Source organism: Gallinula chloropus, assembly GCF_964237585.1.
Source record: "Gallinula chloropus genome assembly, chromosome: 4".
NCBI lineage: Eukaryota > Metazoa > Chordata > Aves > Gruiformes > Rallidae > Gallinula > Gallinula chloropus.
In genome coordinates this window covers 20289998-20311977 of record NC_140088.1, presented here as the reverse complement: position 1 = coordinate 20311977, position 21980 = coordinate 20289998, and positions in this window count along the sequence as shown.

The following is a 21980-nucleotide window of genomic DNA, read 5'->3' as shown; positions in this document are numbered from 1 at the left end:
TGAGGGCGATGTGTTGTCTCTGATCTCTGCACAGAGGCAACTTATGCTGCTTGGGAAGAGACATCTCCCTCCAAGTAGGATGCTGCTCCCTGCATCCAGGAGAGTGTGTGCTGCCCTGGAAGGACAAGCACCCAGCAGCACTTCCAAGGTGACCAGGGCTGCAGGGCTCTTCCCCAGCTGTGTGTCCAAACCCAGAGAACACCACAGCGAGACACATCAGCCATCTGCCCACCTTGCATCATCCGTCTGCCCCAGGAGCCTCTCATGGAGGCTAGAGAAGGGTTGGAGCTGCCTCCCCACTCTCCTCCTCCCCGCTCCAGCTGGGCATAAGGACTCCTTAACATAAGTGTTTCCTGCATCTTGAAGCAGGGAATTTAACATCCCTGCTGATGTTTTCACTGCCACTGATTCTAATGAATGTGTCTGTGATCGTTGTCCATACCCATGTAATGTTTTTCTGGACCATGATGCATTTTGGCCTTTGGGAATTCCTGGGGCATTGTTCACTGCATGTCATAGGAGAAAATAAACTAAGAAAAGACTTTTCCCAGGTTAAAATTTCCTTTCACCTGTCTCCCTGCCCTGCTCCAGTAAGAGAGACCCATTGGTCATTCCCTATATGCCCAGCATGTTTTCTGACTGTTTTCCCAGGCGTTCAAAAGCAGCAAATTCCCTCCCCTGAGCCACCCCCTGCCTCATCTGCAGGCAGCTGCGGGTTGGAACTTGGGTTTTCCTTTGGCTCACATTTTTCCTTAGTGGCACTGCTTTGACAATCCTGCCCCACTGCCTCACTCACAAGACGTGTGACGTTTCCCCTTCTGAGAAATCTGTTAAATGTGGGGATGGGTTTTGTGTAGGTTGCAACTTGGGCCGGGGAGGGGAGAAGTGATGCAGGTCACAAAGGCTTACACTGGCGTGAGAAGCAAGTGAAAGGAGGTCAGTAGAAAAGGGGAGGGAGGTTCTGATGCTGAAATGGGTGGTTCTGTGGCCATCCTTATCTTTCTCCTCCTCATGCTTGCTTGCTCTACAAAATGTCTTAGGTTTCAAGCAGATCTGATTCCCTGGTCCTGGGAAGATGGGAAAGGGTGCAGCTTGGAGGAGAGAGGCTGAAGGAAGGCTGCAATGCACTGCAGGCTGGCAGTGATGTTCAGGTTGGGAGGAGGTGTCCCAGATAGGCCAGTATTCCACTGTCTGAGGTGCAAAGCCCAGGCAGGGCAGCAGGAGTGGATGAAGACTCAGGGGTGCTTGCAGGAGGTGGACATGATGGTGACTCCTGTGCGATAGAAGCTCTCCAGGTTAACAGTGTTAGAAATGCCAATGGTCCTAAGAAAGGACTCGAGGTAGACACGTTAGTGAAGCAGGAATTTATTAGATGTTCTTGCAAGAGAGGGTGACCCAACAAAGTAGGCACACCTTTAGTCAGAGTTTGTAGCATTTTTATACCATATCCCCGTCCAAAATCATTAGGTTACCTCATACACCTGTACATATTCATCACCTGTCCCACTTCCTATTAAAATGAGTTCCAAGAGGTGATTTCCATAAACTCCTCCCAGTTGCGTCTGCGCACTGGCTCATGGTAGTGGTCGTTGAGGGTCTCAGCAATGAAGGCTTGAAGTCTTCATCAGGTTGAACTTTTCACCTCCTTCCCCTGGCACATGCGTAGTTGTGATTGTTCCAGGTGGGCAACTATAATTGGGATGTTTCCTTCTTATCAGTCCTTGGTGTGCATTAAATTATTCCAAGGACACTAATCACTCAGGACTAACTACACTAGAAACACTAGAGTTGTTCAAATGAGACATTGTTTATGTGAGGTCACCTCTGACATAACCACTATGGCACTTCAAACCATCCTGTTAGCAAGTCCTCCTTAACCCTTTACAAGCATCTTATTAGCAAGTCCCCTTTATCACAAAGAGCAGTAATAGCAAGAGGTGTGATGTTTCAGCAATGTTGAGACATATGTCAGCTGCTACAGGCGTTCATTGAGGGGGACAGTTCTTCACACCACCCCATGGCTCAACATTGCCACGTTATAGATGGTACTCCATGGTGGATAGAGGATAGGGGTAAAGCAAGGAGGAAGGAAAAGAAAAGTGTGTGCACAATAGTTCAATAGCTACAATCAAAGCATTCAAACAATTGACATTTCCAATAATCAATAGTAACTGTTAACATTTGGTGAACATTAATTAAACACCATATGTATCACAAGAACACGTGAAGTAAAAGTTTCCCTGTGGATTAAGTTTTTCAAAATTTACGAGCTCAACTTGGGCACTTCCATGTCTGTCAGGGTACCAAGTTATAAAGAGTCCTTTTGTCCGGGACAGATGTTTGTTATCTGAATAGTGAGGCTTAATTAGGACATAAAGTTTGTTGAATGAATCCAGAGCCCCTATCCAGGCTTTAGTTTTGATTATGCAGCGGCACCTTTCCTGTGAGCTATCTCTGCTGGAACGGGATGCCAAAGTAATTCAAAATTGAGTCAAACCACAACCCCCCCATAAATCGCCTGAACATTGCAGAAACCTGTTTGTGGAGCCAGATAACTCTTACATTCCCCCTGAGTCACAATTAATTGTCTGATGTATGGATATAAATTTCATCTGCATCCGTTAACAGGGCTGTGTATTCTAATTGGGAGATAGGTTGTGCCATCATTCTTTTAACACAATTAACAGCAAAACTTCCTTATCTTCCCAAATTCCTCTACAAAGGATTTATGATGAGGCAGCCTGAGTCCTTCACCTTTCAAGTCATCAGTACAATAACCCTTTTCAATTTGCAAAACCAACATTTCCCAGTGTTTTCCACAACAGCATTGCAGAGCTGGAAGGAGGTAACAGAAAAGAGTCCCCGTCTTTGTCATCCTCTGTCCTCCCCTCCCTGCAGAGGCCAAGCATGGTTTGGTTGGCTTTGTGGTCTCCTTCCTTTAAACCATGACCAGGCTTTGATCTCCAGAGCTGCTCAGACACAGCAGCAGCATCATCCGCTTCCTGACACAGGATGCCTGTTGCCGACTGCTACCACAGCAGGGGCAGAGGCTTTCTCTGGCCTCTTTGAGGACTCACTGCTCACTCACATCTTCTGCAGGGGACAGTTTTCCTCTCCCAAACACTGTGTATTGAATTTCCTTTGAGGTTGGCCAGGCCCTTCACTGTGCTGCCTTTGCATGAGAGCACACGAGCAACAAGTTTGACTCCAGATGAAGCCAAGCAGTGCTGAGTTGAGGAAGATAAAGGTGGCTTATAAATGAATGCATAGTATTCACATGTAAATAGGTATTATAATATATATTAGTAAATAGATTACTACACAATATTTAAATAAATAAAGATGTACTGGAGTACAGGCAGACAGGCAAACAGCTCTGCAAATCCTACCAGAAAAATATCATTGAAGTGCTATCAAGCCATGGACTGAAAACCTTCACTGCCTTCCCATGCAGGCCACCCCATCTTGCAGCCAGCACAGAGGAGAAGCCAGCCTCTGGCTTACAGGTGACCACACTGCCCAGGAGACAGATATTCCACCCCCAGTGTAACAAGTTAGCACATTTATACAGTTCAACTATTAAGATAATTTTACTTCTCAGACTCTCAGAGCTTCTCTCATCAGCCTCCAGCAACTTTAGGTTTGGAGCTTTTGACATCAATTGGAGATTCAATCACTTGTCCTGGTTGCCGGCTGCATTCGGCTGGTTTGGATGTGCTCTGAGAGTCAGCTGCAGGCTCAAGTCCTTACACAGCTTCTCCTCCTGCCTACCTGTAGTAACAGCAGGAGAAGGTGTTCTTGGGGTCACAAGGGCAGAATGCCCTGCTGAAGCAGCAGAACACGTTTCGGTGGCCCACGGGACAGTCCCTGGAGCCAGGCAGTGACTGGGAATAGTCTGGAGGCAGTGCTGGTACAGAACAGAAATGTGAAGGCTCTTGCATTTGGTCTGGGTGGCTTCTGTGAGAGGTCTCAATTACCTGGGACCATCCCCTGGCTTTTCCAGGGTTTGCACTTCCTCTCCTGAGCTCCTGTCCCAGCTCTGCAGTGCCAGGCTCTCCTGCAGGCACCAGCAGGTTTGCATCAAGTCCAGGTGCAGCTGCCTTGCTGGAGCTGGCAGGTTGAGCTCAGCTCGGGACCCGGCCCAGAAAGCCCGCGGCAAGTTCAGCCGGGCACCAGCAGCAGCCCCCAGCATCACTGGCACTTCTCCACGCATGGCTGGGATGGAGGGGCTGAAAAAGGGGGGGGGGGTTGGTCTGCTGGAGCCCAGAGGAGTTTGCACTGGAGGACAGCCTTGCCAGGCACAGAGCCGCAGTGCTCTCGCAGTGCCTGGTGGAGTGGGGAGGGGCAGATGGGGAGTCAGGATGCCGTCCTCCCCGCCATGCACAGCTTGTAGTGCCTGTGGGACCTCAGTGTCACACGCTTCACTCTTCTGGTATAAACAAGCCTGGAGGCACATTCTTTGACTGATGTTTGGGTAGCCCTAGCAAAACACCCTGTGAATGGGCTTGAAGCAGCACATCCAGTTCAAGCACACCCGGACACCAAATTATGCAGGTCCTCTTTTGTCTACACTCAGAGCTGGACACATTAGACATCCCTAGACTATGGCAGATCTCTGATCCAGCTCTGGAGATAAATTTTGGGGCCAACCAGTTCAGCACTTAGTTTCAAGTCCCCTAAGCCACAGTTTCCAGGGCTGTTCTGCCATTCAGCTGGTGGGAAGGACTCTGAAGGCAGTCAGGCTGTGCCACTGAGAACTCTGAGATCTCTGGCATCCTAGTCTTGGTCCCCACCAGGGAAGTCTGCAACCAAGGCTTGTCTGGTGGGAGCAAAAATTCAGACGATCCCAAATTTGGCCCCACTGAACAGCATCTTTCTTCACCCACTGGGCAGGCAAAAATCTTTTCAGAGGTGCTGGCAGCCAGCCTAGGGACGTGTGTGCAGGGCTGAGCAGCCTCTGGTCAGCTTGGCTTGTTAATCTGCCCACACATGCTACGTGTCTCCTTTCCAGGAGCTCCCAGCTGCTTTGGTGTCTGGCAAACCACCCTTGTCCACCCTTCCCTCCCTCCTCCTCCCTAAGCACCTGCTTTCTGCAGCGAGGGAGGGAGCAGCCACCCACCTCCCCTCCTCCCTGATGGCCCAATCTTCAGGCAGTGCAAGCCCTGGTCTCTAGACGTGTGTCCCCTGTTGAATGCAGAAGACAAGAGGGACCTGCCCCGAGCATGTGCTGTGTGTCAAGCCCTCGCATCTCCCCTCTCCTTTTCGTGCTCCCCACACTGCTGGACCTTCACTAGCCCTCTCATGTTGTACCACCGAGACTCCCAAGCCATTCCAAACCACACTGTGCTTTTGGCTGAGCAAAAGCTGCCCAACAGCTCACCCAAATTCAAGCCTTTCCTCCCCAGCCTGCAGCAGCCAGCCTGGTGGCAGAGGTCCCTGCCTGTATCCCCCGCTGCTGACCCTCCTTCTGTCCCCTCCTCCTAGCTTTGGGGGACAGCTGCGTCCTTGGGGATAGTGGCAGCTGCTCTTGGGGGGAGTGGGGATCTTGCAAAGTGCCAATTTGTGACAGACTGTCACGGGAAACAGCCAAAACCAATTCACTCTGCTTGCCTGCCTCCAGACCCACAGCCACCTCCCCTGGCAGGCATGGGCATCTTCAGAAGCACTTCAAACTTCCTGAGGGCTGAGTCAGATCTGGAAGGGGCCTCTACCTCACTGCCAACTGGAAAAAACCCAAACCTAGGATGGTGCTAATCATGGTGATTGAGCATCATCGTGACGTTGCTCTGGTGTGGCTGTGTTTGCTGGTGAGGGAAACCAGCCCACCCACCTGTCTCCCCTCTTCTTCCCCTTCCTGTGTGCTAGTAGCTGCTGCTAGTAAAACCAGTAGCTGTGGCTTCTCTGGAAAAAAACACAAGTATGTGATTGTTGCTAATCTGGCACAGCTAAAGCAGTCCTGGTAAGAACAGTCCCTTGTGGGGAGTGTTTGTGATGACCTTGGGCAGAAGTTCTGACCCTTCTACCCCCCTACAGCAAAACCAATGGAGTCCTACTCCTTGAGAAATCCCAAGGATCTTGCCCAAATCTTGCTTCCACCATGGAAGTCCTAATGCTGGGCTATGCCTCCCACCCAAACCGATGTCCCAGAGTAAGCTTAAACCATCACATCCATTAGGAAGCCAAAGCAGGAGTCAGAGAGCGTCCCTGGCTGTGCCTGCCCACACCCTGCTGCACACCCCCATACATCACCCACATGCTCTGCATCAGCATATGATTTCTCTGGGAGTTCCTCTGTGTATTTTAAGATTTTTCTGTGCCTGCAAGGACAGAGGTAGTATGCATGTGGGCCATCTCCATGACTGCTTCCTCCTCTGATGTCACACCACTGCCATATGGTCCTTGCCCAGCACCATCAGGCAGTGGTGGCCCATGGCCCCCGCCCAGGGAAGCAAAGCAGGGGGTTGTACCAACACCCAGCAGCAAGAAATTGTGCTTCATCCCCCCCACACTGACCCCACACAAAAAAAATGGAAATAAGCATTTTAAAAAAATAAACTGCCAGGAGCCATCAGGGGACCAGGTGGCATCTCTGTCACCGTGGCAGCTCTTGCAGGGCCCACAGCAGCATCACCAAGACAACAGCATTGAAGGAGGAGTCAGTGCCAGGCAAGAGCAGAGCAGCAGCCTGACCTGTGAATGTCCCCGGTCTGCCTGGCTCTAGAGAAGCATCCACTCCCCACATGCTGCTCACCCCCTTTCCAAGGCTCTCATCGCCGAATTGAAGTGGCTTTGTGACTGATTTAACTTTTCCAGCAAACTGGCTGTGAGGCAAATGCTATCTCATGCAGGAGGCAAGGGCACATGGACTGAAATCACACCGAAAGCCTGTTATAAAAGAAGGAAGAGAATTTAAACCTGCAGAGCCCTGGCTTTGCTCACTAGTTGCATACAAAGGCTTTACTCCACGCAGGAGTGCAGCTGAAACCCACACAAGCTGTTTCTCACCTAGAAGCCTGTTAGGAGACCAGTCGAACTACCCTGTGGCTGCAGCAGGAACGAGGAGATGTAGGTTGCTACCTGGTAGTAGCATAATGTTTGCAATCCTGGGTTAAAAGGAGTGGGTTTTTTTAAAAAAACCCAAACAAACAGGAGGTTGGGAGAGTGGTGTGGGGATGGAGGCATCCTTTGGAGAAGCAGAAGTCTGAGTTTCTTACACCTCTGGGAAAGGGCACAAAGTGCAGGGGCCAAAGGCGATGCCTTTGATCCACAGCCCCATCCCTGTGTGCCTGCCAGTGTAAAACCTGGCGAGCACCAGGCTCAGCTTTTCCCCACTGAGAATCTGCTGGTGCCTCACAAGCATCCCTCAGTGAGCCAAGCCTGGATCTCAGTCCCAGCAGGCGTGAGGATCCTGCACTTGCTCCTGGCAGCTTTCTTTCCTGGCTGACACAAGGGACACCCACCACCCTGCAATGGCTGGTTCCCCTCCAGCCACCCCTGCCTGACCCTGTCTGTCTGCAGGGAGCTTGGTGAAGGCTGGGCAACAAATTAAACATACTCTGCATCCAGAGGGGAGCAGCCCCTGAGCTGGATGTGTGCACCATCCAACTTCTGGCTTGAGCAGTGTCTCACTGTGGTCATGATGGTGGTGAAGATGTGGCAGGAACAGCTACACTGGAAACTGGGGGGGGGGAGGGGAGGGGGGGGAGTGTGTGTGTGTGTGTGTGTAGGGGGTGAGATGGTGAGAGGAAGAAACAGGGTAAGCAAATGGAGATGCTACAGCAAGCCAAATGAGACTCCAGGGAGAGGTGTCCTTTGGGCACTAGGTACTGCAAACCACACTGTTGCTATCTCTGGAGCCAGCCTTTTTTCCTACAGGGATGGTTTTGCCATCCACACACAGCAGGGCAAGAGCAAGAGAAAAAAAATAAACCCACTGGTTACTTTTCAGTGCCCCAGCAGATGAAGACCCAACCTGACATTGTAAAGGCACCCAATTTCCCCCAAGGCCTGACTACACCCCAGAAAACTCAAGCCTCACTGGAGTGGTGAGTTTGGGCATCCAAATCCCACAAATCTCATTTGTAAGGATCTGGCACAGACACAAAAGACATCTGTGGTCCAGGCAGACTGCTTTTGTAATGCCTTTTTAATAGCATAGAGACTTCTAGTCCTTAAAGGAACAGGAATGCCTAGAAGGACGCTACAGAGCTGGCTGGGTCTGGGAAGATAACCCAGTGTCTGGCTTCAAGGCCGAGTGTTGCCTTGGGGACAGCTCCTTGAGCAATCTGGACAATCACAGCACTATGATCCAAAAGTGGCAGCTCTGCCCTCACCACAGCAACCCCACGGGCAGAGCGAAGAGGACAGGCACCGAATTTAGGCAGTTCCATGAACTGCATGGCCACTGAGTTTCCCACCCGTGGGTTTGGGCTACACGAGGCTGCGCTGGGAGCTCCCACCAGATTCACTGTGCCCCACTGCCACTCCAGCAGCCTGGCAACCCCAGTGCATGTGGAGTTTCTCTTATTCTCACTCGAAAGAAGCCTGCAAGTGGTTCTCAAAACCATATGTCCAAGAGCAGCAACCTAACACTTCTTTTTCTTTTTAACCTTTTTTTCTTTCCCAGTTAAGCAAGACTGACAACCAGAAAGATACATTTCAGTGGGCACTGGGAGGTAAGAAGAGTCCTGGAATGGATGCTGCTGGTGCAGACTGCAGCGTGCCCTACATGCACACAGCATTCATGCTATATGAGCAGCTGTGGGTGGGACAGAAGCCCCTCCAGCCCCAGCATGTGAAATTGAAAATTGAGAGAGCAGTGAGTCCAAAACCCCAGCAGCTCAAAAACCAATTAGATGTCAGGACATATTCCAGAGCAATCACTTGATAGTACTGTGAGCTCTTAAACTACAATCAAACTTTGCTTGTAAATGAAAAAAAAAACCCACCATGGTTCTGTGTTTGTACTGCTGTTTAGGGGTGTGGCAACCAACCAGAGCCTGGGCAGCCAAAAACCTTCAAAGAGACAGGGAAATGCCATTTCTTCTGGATTTCCCCTTCTAACAAACCCTCCCTAGGAAAGCCCCTCCAGGAAAGGGAAATCTCAGTCTCTAATTCCATTCCTACCTTCCCAGCATCCAGTTCAACTATGCTGCTCTAAGATTAGTCCTAATTTCACTGCCTATTGGACATTTAAAAATACTATTTCATCAGTTCTTGACATTTTTGGTCCTGTGACATACTCATCAGCGGCAGGGACTAACGCATCGGAGCCCATGAGAGTTTCTCGATGTAATTTCTTTAGCACTAATTCCATTGTCCTTTGAGGGATTAAAAGTTGTTGTAAAGGTGTCACCCACCATCCTTCTTCAGTTTTAGAGCAATCTAGTTGATCTTCTTTTTTCGGTGCATTGTGGTGGGACTATATCTAGATGGCGTCCTGGGATTAACGCTCCTTCCACATCCAGCCTTTTCAGGGCTGCTTCCTTTGCAGCTGTATCAGCTCTCCGATTTCCTTTCATTGTACTGCTACTCCCTTCTGGTGTGACAGTGAATTATTGCCACTTTCGCTGGCTGTAGTACAGCTTGCAGCAATTTCATGATGTCCATTCCATACCTAACAGGAGCTCCCTGTGAATTCAGAAGTCCTCTTTCTTTCTTTCTTTCTTTCCCAATGGCTCCATGAGCACATACAACTCCAAATGTGTATTACAAACCTGTGTAAATATTGGGTTTTTTTTTTCCCAGTACTTATTTCTTAAGGTCTAGTTAAAGCAATCAACTCTGCCTTTTGGGCTGAAGTGTTGTAAGATACAGGTTCAGCTTCCAGAACATGGTCTCCGGTCACTATGGCACATCCGGCACATCGCCTTCCTCCGGACATGAAACTGCTTCCATCTGTGTATAACTCGAGATCAAAATCAGTAAGGGGAGTGTCTTCAAAATCCGGTTGACTGCTTGATTGTTGTCAAGCAATCATGTTGTAACTCACTTTGTTCTGAGATGGGCAGCAGAGTGGTGGGATTTAAAGTGGTATGTGCATTGAAAAGGTGACATCATCTTGCTCCCGTAACACAAGCGGGTATTTGTCCCGCCTACTAGGAGAAATCCAATAATGTCCTTTGTTTTCTAGGAGAGAGAGCACAGCATTGGGTACAAATACAGTCACAGGTTGCCCCAAAGTCAGTCTTCTGGTTTCTTCAGTTGGAATCACTGTTGCAGCAACAGCTCTCAAACAAGCTGGCCATCCTTTACCGACATCATTGAACTGGTTAGAGGAACATCCCTCAGGTCTCTTCCAGGTTCCTAACACTTGAGTTAGGACTCCTAAAGCCACTTGCTGCCTTTCCTGTACATATAGCTGAAAGGGCTTTTCCAGATTTGGAAGTCCTGATGCGGCAGTTTCCATAAGTCTGTCCTTGATTTCATCAAATCCTTTCCAGCATTCAGCAGCCCATTCCAACAGTCCTTCCAGACCCTTGGTGGCAGCATGTAGTGGTTTAGCAATCAATCCAAAATTTGGCATCCACAACTGACACCATCCAGCCATGGCCAAAGACTCTCTCGGTTGTGTCTTTGAGGTTGGTACGGTGATTCTGCTGCTTTTTGGTCTGCACCCAGTCTCCTCTGTCCCTGCGTGACTTCAAATCCCAGATATCTGACCTTATCTTTTCCTATTTGAGCTTTTCTCGGACAAACACAATATACTGCAAGTCCCACAAAATTCAGTAAACTAATTGTAGCTTCTAGGCATCCACTGCAATCACTCGAGCCAGTTAATAAATCAACACACTGCAACCAAGTTACGTGCCCATTATTATTCTGCCAGTGGCCCAGCTCTTGTGCCAGTATGTTCCCAAACAACATTGGGTTAGTGTGGAATCCCTGTGGTAGTACGGCCCAACGCAGTTGAGTCTCTCATCCAGCAGCCAGGCTTTCCCATTCCAAAGTGAAGATGAGCTGACTGTTCATCTGAGGAAATGCAGCAGAAAGAGTCTTTTAAACCTGAACCCGCAGCGTGTGAGTGATTTTGGGGAATGGAAGCACGGGAAGGAAATGGATTTGGCACCTCAGGGTGAGCATCGACTGTCTGATTACTTCCCATAAACCTTGTGCTACTTTATGTTCTTGAGAATGAGACCTCTTCACTGGCAAATTGGGGTATAAAGTCCCGTAAGAGTCCAAATCCTGCCAGAGGCTTAATGAATGGATCTAATCCTTCCCATGCCTCTAATTTGATAGGGTGCTGCTTCCTTCTTACCGGCTGAGTCCAGTCCAGTTCTAATTGGAGTTACGTCTTTGGCTTATCCCTGTTTCCCTGATGCCATAGCAGCAGTATCACAGCATCTGACACTCCTTCTGGAACATCCATATCTTCATCTCTTTCCCCCCAAGTCAGCAGGTGAGTCTGTGCCAGCCAGGCACTGCCTGGGCCGGATTTCCAGACAAGGTTTGTTCTGTGTTTAACTTCTGTAACAAATCTCATCCCAGTGATGGCAAGGGGCACTCTGGAGCACAGAAAGCAAGCGAGTTCCCTCAGTGTTCCCCACAGCACGCTCCTCTGGTGGTAAAAAGTAATAAAAAGGAAGATCTTTGAGTTCTTTTCCGGATGGCACCGGTGGCACCAGCTTCAGCGTTACTCGAAGGTCCCCAGCAATCACTAGGTACTGAGTGAGCTGCTCCACTACCTATTAAAATATTTCCCTGTTCCATTGGCCAGTTTTGCTGGAACCAGAGGATTGGCTGGGGAGACTTCAGGAGATTCCTCCGGTCCCCTTCAGTCCAACCCTGTCTCTGCACCCCCCAGCCGCTGCTCCCACTCCTTTTCCACAGACAGTCTTTCATCATGTGCTGTGCACGGTCGCACACCCATCCACTCCCGCAGGAACATCGCCTCAGCTTTCTCCGGTATTTCCACGACCTCCTCCTCTACACTTCTGCATCCTTCTCTAAAGTTTTCCCCACATCCCTCTGTGCCTCTTCCTTGTCCTTCTGGCAAGGCTGCCAACAAGGGAGCTTGCACTTGTAATTTCTTTTGCTTCTCCTTTTCTTCCACCTCATCCTGAACTCACAGGCGTTTGGTAACAATTGGGGGATATTGTCACATTGTCAGCACCGCCTACTTTTTGGAATTATTTTTTCTTCTAATATCAGGAGTTGCTTGGCCAATGAACAGCATCTTCCTCAGGGTCCAAATTAGTAATCTTTCATATAAGACAGATGGAGATTCTTTATCTCCCTGCCATATTTACTCTTCCCGCCCCCCCCGCCCCCTCCCAATCCTCCATCAGTATTTGGATCCCACCCAGGATCCCCCCTTGGGAGATCAGGCACTCCCCTGTATTCCTGGATTACTCATTCTTTAGCTTTTTCTACAACTATTCTCTTTTCTGCTGTACTAAATGAATATTCCCAAAGAGCTTGCTATAGGTGCCTTTCTTTCTGTTCTGCAATGTGTACAGGAAGAATTGCTGTCCTTCTCTTAATCAAATAAATGCCATTTTGGCATTTAGAACCCACACTTTTTCTAACTTTCCCATCATTTTCATAGAGCAAAGAACAAATCCACATTAAGTATCTCATCCCACTTTCTAGTCCTTTGACAAAATAACATTAATTGTAACATGGTATCTATTTAATATCATTTTTCACCATCATCAGATTTATACCGTGGCCACAGTTGATTACAATATAATTTTAATTGATCTTTTGTCATGGGTTCTCCTCTCCAAACTTATTCCAGTCTTTCAGGATGCATCCAAAACGGCAAGGGGATGCCTCCTGGGAAGTAGCAGTGCCCATTTCAGTACTAAAAACTAATGCAACATTTCACATACTAACCAAAATAAGGAATGTCACCCTTCATCAACAAAGAATGAGGGGAGGCTCCCTCATTACTCAGATCAATGTGTGGAAACAAAACTATGCTCCTGCTGCCCGTCTTCTGTTGGTGTGTCTTATGCAGAGCCCAAACAGGACCCCAAGTCCCCCAAAAGCAAGCCAGTTCCCCAGAGGTTAGGTCTTTTGCCTTATTAAAGAAAATGACACCTCCTTTTTAGCAGCATTGCACCGTTGTGTCGCTCGCTGCCCAGCTGCAGGAGAGGGGACGATGGAGTCAGCGTACGCCGGAGTTGTCAGTCCAGTGAGGCAAGGTGACTGGGGCAAGGCTGTCAGCACAGTCCCATCTGGGTCTCCAAAAACTCTTGTCCCAGACCTGGGGGTTCATTTATCCAGCGTGCAACACACCAGTACACACAGAGAGCAGAGGTGTTTCGTTGCACATCAATGCAGATATGGGTGCCTGTCCCAGGCCAGCACACTGAAGCTCCAAACCAGGGGATATTTATGCACTTGGGATTAATATATTCATGTTTCTACTGCATATGTATTATTTATCATTGTGTGATTGGTTAAAGAACTTCACCTGGGTTGTCACTTTGTGCTCATGCCTGCCCCTTCTTTCCAGTCAGTGGTGTAATTAGGCTGGGTGGCCCATGGGTCAGCGGTCAGGATCTCTCCTATTGGAATAACCTTTCCCCCAGTTTCGTCCTCCTTGGGCAGTGTTCAGCGGTTCTTCAAGGTTTGTTGGTCAGACTGACAGTGTTTCAGTTACGCCTCTATGTCCTGACAATCACATACATTGTTTAGATAAGCATTAACCAGCACGGGGTAGGGCTGTACAATGGGCATCTTCAGCAGCAATAGTCTTGGTTCAGATTACACGCTGCACTTTGTTGTGCTGTAACATCTTTACTTAGGATTAGGCTCTTTCCTGTCAATCTCTGGGTTGTTTAAAGGGGAAATGGTATCATTTTGACTTCTTGGTGTTGGGTTTTTTTTTTATTATTAAGGTTTTGTGCATCAGGACTCAGGGGTGCTCAGGGCTGACATTTCAGATACGGTCCCTCTCATCATCTCACTCTTCCAGAGCCCTGTGTTATACTGACCCATCCCTGAGGCAGTCATTTTCCTAAGTGATGCAAAAATATAAGGGATTTTCATAAAACATCCTCAGCATGAGGTCTGCAAGCTTGCTACTGTCACTCGTGGGAAGTGAACCACTTCCTTCCCTAAGAGAGAGTTATAGTTTTGGGTCAAAACCACACTGAAGGGGTGCTTTCTAGAGAACATACTTGTCATCTGGTTTTAAACCTGTGTTAATGAACAAGCCAGTGCCTCCAAGCAAAGCCACGGCTCCCAGAGGAACACCTTAATCATTAACCATAAAATGCATGGTTTCCCTGCAGTGTAGCGAGCAGGCTTTAGATGGAGATAACATTAAAGGCCATCAGGATATGGGCACAGTCCCGTGGTGAGTGGGGACCACTCACAGCCCATCTGTGTATTGCTTTCAACATCTGAAGGTGTTTTTCTGCCTGTCTGCAGTGAGGACAGAACAGGACTCTGGATTTTGATTTGGTGTCTTACCACCGAAAAAAGGTTTCTCACCCACATTCTTCTTACCCAGTTTTAACCCATCCCATTTTAACCAAGTCTCAAGTTCTGGTGGTTTTCAGATCCTCCACCACTACAACTTTACACACAGGAGGGAGGGCTCCAGTCAACCCCAAAATGAGTAAATGGGCTCACAAACACTTATGAGGTTTTTAGTTAAGGAAGCCCCAAGCTTATTCATTTCTACTTTCTTTCCAGACATTCAGATGGCCTTGTGCAAGTGCCAGCCAGCTACATCCCGTTGAACTGATGAAATCGAGATGTGACCCTGGAAGGCAGAGCTTGCTTTGATTTTGTTAAAGCTGAGGGAGCCAGTGGGAGCTGGAAGCACGCTGAAGTCACGCTGGTGGCTTGCATTGCAAGGACACTGTCCTGGGGCACTGATTGTCTCCTGTTGTCAGCCCAGCATCTTTATCAGCTGCCTCACAGACAGCCTGCCCTCCAGTTGGGTCTCTGCACACACAGAATATTTACTTTCAAATATTGAGGCCAAAATCTGTTGCTGAAAAGGACGCCCAGGACCTGAATGACCTGTAAAGAGAGAGGGTTTCTTTAATGTGTGTTCATGTTTGTGTGTACACAGGACACGTTGAGCCAGGTCTGCAAACAAACTGGTGCCATCAACTGGAAGTCCCCAAGGTTCCCAGCATCCAGAAGGGAAAACTGGCACCGGCCACCAGCCAAGTCTGTGGCCATCACCAGGCACACGGGAGCTGAACAAAGGCCAGATTCAGGTTACTGGGTCAAAACTGCCTGTCTTTCTTCATCTCTCTGCAGAGCTTGTGCAGGCCTTTCCCGACACTTTAAATGCAGAATCTGGATGATTTTCTCCTAGAAATAAGAGGTGGGGCTGAGTGGCATCTCAGTAACCAGCCAGCACCTGCAGTCTCCATTGAAGCCCTGATGTGGTAAAAATACAGGTGCATTCATCAAAAGGGCTGTGATCAGCACATAGTTTTCTGTTCTGTATCAGTGCAAGGGAAAGGTTAAGCCAAGAAATCTCTAATTTAGGCTAGGGCTTGAGGAGGGAGCACTACAAAAATAACCTTTCCCCTTCTAAGCAACATCCTCATCTTCTGGGGAGGAGGTCAGACATCCTACACAAAGGTTAGCTGGCGTTTACACCAACTGCCTGCTCACGTGGGTGGGCCCTTCATTCTTTAGAGAGGGTACAGGGAAAGCCACTGAATTCATTCCCAATGACCCAAAAGCAGTTGGGAATTGCAGGCAGAGCTGAAGTCCAAAGGTTCCCCTGGGGAAGGAGCACAGTCAGGATGGGCAAAGCTATGTTGCAACTTCTGGGACCAAAATGTGTAAATAAGCTATTGACCCACTGCACTGCACTATAACAAGGGGATGAGCCAAGTAGGAACACCGAACTCCACAGGATCCCGAGTCCTGCTCCCTCAGGCCACGTTCTGGTGAGGACCAGTTACAGCTACAAAAATAGTATCATCATCCACTGCTGCTTCCGCTGGAAGCACACCAAGCTCCACAGGAACATCTCGAGGCTCTGCTGACTCACTGGAGATAGGCTTTCAAAGCCCATGCTTCCAACAGCCCCCGCCCAGTGCCCTTGCAACTTTACACACGTGTCCTGAGCCTGACACATCAACACACTGTGCTTCTCAGGGGTCAGCCAGCTTGTGCTCACAGAGCGTTCAGTCTTGCCAGACTATACGGTGATGCAACATCAGCAGCTTTCCAAAACAAGGCTGGTTCAAGTGTGCACGTTGCCAGGTTTATGCTTATCTACCGCTGAAGGAATCCATGGCACACAAGTGCACTGGAGATAAGGCTACTCCCAGGGCAAAATATTCTGTGAGAACAAAGGAATAATTACCTTATGGGTTCGGTCAAATCCATGCCAAGATTTCTGGCACTGCACAGTTTAGAGATGACTTAGACACGACATGAGAAGTCTAAAAGTCAGTGTAAGGTCCTCGAGGCAGGGTGAACCCGCTTGTTGTGCTGAAGGCAGGGGTGCTAAAATGTGAGTGCTGCCCAACAGAAACCCATACTGGAAGTAGAGATGAGTCCAACTGGCAAAGCTGTATCCAGAGGCTTCAACTCATGGTTGAACTCTGAAAGCTCAAGTCTCTCCAACACATGAAGACAAAGAGGAAACAATACCAGGAATTCTGAAATACAAACTCTTTGCAACTGTCAGACATTTCAGTGGGAGACTGAAAAGGGACTGCTAGTCCCTTTGGATTCTGTATTGCCACATCTAACAGCAAGTGAGAGTAAGAAGCCTAGTTTGGGTGTCTGAAGACAGTGAGGATGCTGGCATCCCCTTCCTCAGACCATTCCTAGATGTTTGCTCGAGATCCCCACTCCAGCATCACAGCTTCATTTGAAACCACTGTTTCGTTGCCAGCTCTTGCAAAGGCCAGGAGGCTGTGAGCCACGAAGCTGCCAGGCAAAGGCAGAAGCAAGGTGACCTGGAGATGGGAGTGTCCCTTCCCCAGAAGGTCCACAATGCCATGTTTCTACCTTGCTCCCAGCGCTGAATATCGACCCATGGTGACCTGGATGGGCCATGACAGAGAGAGGCCCTGAGGATGCTTGGTGAGCACCACTGACCTGTGCAACAGGAACATCTGTACAACTGCTATTTACAGTGTCTCCAGTTTCATCTCTCTTTCTCAGCCCTTCTCCTTTTTGGGTGGGTTTTTACAGGAGCACAAACTGTGGCACAAAGGCTGGCTTCACATATAGCACAGCTGGAGCACGCAGCCATGGAAACTGGTGCTTAGGTAGGACAATGCTGCTTATATTGTCTTCTTTGAATTAAATTGAACAGTAGAGAAAGGACCATAACCATGATATCCATCTGCTCCTTGGCTATACAGTACTTTTATAGGCGTACAAACATCTATATAAATATTCTATAAATGCCTCCATATGTATAAGTAAGCCTAGCAAAAAATATGTGCAAATCTCAAAACTAGTCAGGAGAGGTCAGGAAGAAAAACTTTCATTATAGTTTAGGCTGTTTGCACTTTCAAACTGGAATTAAAAGACCTCAAAGTGAATTTCAAAAACTTGAAGTTTGAGTTTTGAGCCTTCATCCAAAACATAGTTCAATATAAATGAATCATTGGATTTGTTTTAGTCCCGAAGAGAAGCCAGTATTTTTCCAGCCAACTCCACTAAGGAATTTATGAAACAACCATTTTTCTTTATAGCCGTGGCCTTCTAATTAGACTTGCATCAGGAGGTGAAGTTTTAAGCCCTTCAGACCTGAGGCATTACACACAATCCTCTGTAATCTCTTCCTGTGGAAATTATTGTATCATTTCACGTTCTGTGTGAGGCTGTAATGACTGTAGGCTTCCTTTCAATTCCTTGTTCTCTTCATTTACATCTGCAGTAGGCTTCCACGGCCGCAGTCTGCTGGCTCGCAGTGCATCATGATTCAGCAAGGAGAGAGAAGAACATGGACTTGCTGGGATCATTCAGCATGGAAGATTTGGGTTTTTAACACAGAAGCTACAATGCCCTTTCCTTCAGTACACATAGTCAATACACATACAGCAGGGCAGTTTCCTTGGAAGCTGTAGAAGTGGTGGAAGGGCAAGGGGGAAACCACCTCCCCTTCCCCCCCACCCCGCTGACAACCCTATGTGCAGCTGAAGCTCTGAGTTTCCAGATGGCAAATGCCAGAGGGCAGCGAACGGTTAAGAGGATTGCAGGCAGTGCTTTTTCACTACTCAGGCAGAGGTTAAATGTCCTGCTAGGTGGGAAAATCTCTGTCTCCAAGGAAGGACACAGGCAGCCATTCACATTTTGCCCCTGCTCAAGGCTGTACCTTTTGGCTACGTCCTTTTCCCAACTTGGTGTGAACTGGGAGTTTCTCATGGAGGCCCTCAGCCGAGGCCAGAGCCCCTGGGCTGGGCTCTGCAGTGTGCCACTTAAATTCTAGCACTGGGTCACTGACAGCAGTTGCCAGCCCTGAATTCACAGCACCACAGAAGTTGCGGGCTTTGGAAATTAGGAAGAACAGCTGATTCCTTCCATAAGGAGGGAATAACAGATAAAACTAACATTCCCTCTGATTGGCAGCAGAGACAACATTTGCAAGACTTTATGAGAAGATATTTAGTCTGGCACACAAAACACTGGGCTGCAACTCAACTGCAGCGTGCTGTTCCTGGCTCTGCCAGAGACTGCCTGCGACCTGTAACAAATCCCACCACCTCTGCTTACCCTCCTGCCTTTTCCAGCACCATTCCTCAGACAAGCACATCAATGCTACGCCGCTGCAAGACTCAAACCCCGCCCTGGTCAGGATGCTCTCCTAAGGCAGGGTTCAGTGTATTCGTTAAAGGCAGATTGAACTACACTCAGAAATTATTGGCTGGTCCCTATTTCGTGAGCCCGGTGAACACGAGTCATAACGGGCAAACAAAGCTCTGTGTGTGTGTGTGTGTGTAATACAATTGCGCTTAATGCCCAGTCCGTAGGCACTCCGCATACTTTGAGAATGAAAGCCATTAGAAAAAAACCAAGTAGCCTGTTTGCTACTGATCAGCTTTGTTGCCTGGGTACCAAGCACAGTAGCTCCTTTTTGCTCCTTGCCAGGGCCCTGCGAGCGCATGCTGTATTTTATTTCAGGCCAGAACCATTGCGGCAATTTGTTCATCTCCCCTGAAATGTCCCATTTACTGCTTCACGTGGACCCAGGCTGGCATCAGAGACAAGCCTGCTGAAGCCTGCCTCAAGGATCTTTCAAGGGAGGATTTGAATCCTTAAAAGCCTTATTGTATCTGTAAGCCACAGTGCACAGTGCTTCCTCTACCTACCTGCTTTTCTGTAAGCCATTGTTCTGAAACAACGCGGGGCTGTGCTGTCTGGCAGCTCCCTGCACCGGCTGGATATCAATGGCAGAGCCAAATTGAGGGGGACAAACAGCAGTGGGATCTCTTAAGTTGTGGTTTTACTAACCCTGAAAAGCTGTGATGACTTTCTGAAGCTGTGGCCTGAAGAGGAGAGAAACCCATATCTTAAGGAATCAGCAGATTCAAACACTGATTTAACACGGTGTCACTCATCAGCAGAGCCTCAGGAACCCACAGCATGTCAGCCGTAGTGCAGAACAGTGAGCTCAGAGGTGCTGGCACTTGGGCTAAGGACAGCCAAGTCTTTCCTTCTGGGAATTTGTTTTCTCCTTCTCTATTTGCAAGCCAGAGGATGCAGTCATTAGGTCGCAGCTTTCCACTAGCAAAATTAGACTCATTTCTTTCCTTCCTATCACATCTACTAAATAAACTGCAGGACAAATTAGGTCCCCAGACAACACAGCTGCTAGCCCCAGTGCCCCTGAGGGGTTTCCACAGCCACAATAAACCAGTGTAAATAATGACATCTATTAGCGTTGAACCCAGATTGTTCCATTGAAGCTGTGGTGCAACCTCAGCCAAATTATTAGGGAGGGAAAAGCAGAAATTCTTATTTGAGACTCAAAGGGAAGGGAGTTGATCTGCAGAGCAACACATTCAGGTAACTGCTTTTCAGAACACTGTCACACGTCAACGTCACTTAGAAGAGGGACACCAAACAGCCAAGGTGAATTTTTGCTGCTAGCGAATAGGGATTTTCCAACACAGCTTCTGTCCCTTAAATGAAGAACCCTAGCAGTGGAAAACCAGCACAGTTCTCAAAGTAACTGCTCAACTTCTTCCCGCTACAGCAAACCGAGAACCACAGCTGCTCTTGCTTTTCGCTACTGTTGCTCCTTGCAGAGTGTGCTCCCCCAGGGCAGGGCTGGCAATAAACTTGATCCTTCATCAATTATCACAAGAACAGCAACTCCAACAACATAATAGTCTCTACACTATTTAGTGGCACCACCACTACAACAGATGCTTAATATATAAGTAGATTGTACCCAGTTCAGCCCAGAAATACCTACTTTTTCTGTTAGGCAGAGAAGGCAGTACATCTGATCCAGCCCACAGACTGAGTTTCACAGGGTTAGGAAAAAGCTTTTTAAGGATCAACATCTGAGCATTCAGATTTTCATCTTATCTAAGTGGCCGTAGGAGTGATGGGGTGGGGCGTACACCCTAAGCTGTGCCAGTTACCCAGTAAATCACCTCAGTGGCATCCAGAGCTGCCTGGCTAGGCAAGTAATATAGTTACCTTTAAAAGCAGAAGGTTCCTGTGAGCTTGGTTTTTTCAGTCTTGCACAAAAAGTCATTTTCACCAGTTAGATAACAGCAGGTTCTTCACCAACAACTGGCCAGGCAACATGGGCACTAAGGCAAGAATTCACTGAGTGGAAATAAAACCCAGCGGCTCCAGGAAAGAGCTTGAGCACAATTTGTATTTACAAATCAACAGATAGGAAGGTTAATCGGTAGTTTTAAACTTCCTTTATGAAAAACGAAGACTAAAAATAGTTCTGGTCAACTTAAAGAACTAAGAAACTCAGCTACATTTAGATTGCCTTATGACTATGGCTTCACAAAACTGTTTCCCCTGACAGAAATACCAACACATTTACATAGTTGCTTAGTCACCTTCTAAATCAGCCTTAGCATTCATTGCTGATGAGTAAGAGAAAACCGTGGCCCAGTTCCTGTTTAAGTTTTCTTTGAGAACTTGCAGTAAAGAGCTTGTCCATAACAAGCAAATATGAAGTCACACCAGGAAGGGATAGAACACTGCTCCCTGCTCAGTACTTCTGACTTCCCCAGTCCCCACCAAGCCTACCACACAACAGCTAGGGGAATCCCACCCTCTTTAGGGCAAATTTACATTACAGAAAGACAAAGATGAGAATGTTTTGCTTTCCTTCAGGGCCTTTCCTTATCCTCACCTTCAGAGGTGACAGTAGTCATGCTGGTACCACTCGTTCCAGGACTTACCTGAAGCAGTCTTGCCAGGAAACTTTGTAGCTTAGTTTCCCCTCCAAATTTAGCAAGAGCCATATCATCTTGTAAGAAGGGGCTTCACCTCTAATACAGCCTTTATTACACTTAGCACTTGTGTGGCAGTTTCCTGCCCTTTCTGGTTGTGAGAAGAATGAAATGCAATGGAGGAGTCAGGAAACAGTCTGAGTGCTTCTTGAGAACTTGAACCTACCCTTTGAATACAAAGTGAGGCTTCCTATAGATTCAAGATACCTATTGCCTATCAGTCCTTTTCAGCTAGCTGTAAAGCATCATTCTAAGGTGCCTGTTTCCACCCCCTCCATTACCACTGCCATTCCTGCTGAGTTTGCTGTGTGCAGTAATACCACTAAATGAAGCCTCTGGTAGCCCTGAGAAATTACCTGGCTATTCATCCTACAAATACTTCATCTGGTGTGCTGGTACAACCGCATATGTGCTTGCAACTTTACCTCTGGGTTTCAGGCTGTTAACAGGACAGATACAGTAAAGTGCATCAACCTAAACCATGTCCCACCTATCTAAAGCTACACTGATTTTTAGTCTACTTTCCATCACTTGCTTCAACCACTTTTCTTCCTCAAGCTTTCTGTTAGCAGTCAATTACACAATAAATGCTAAAGACAA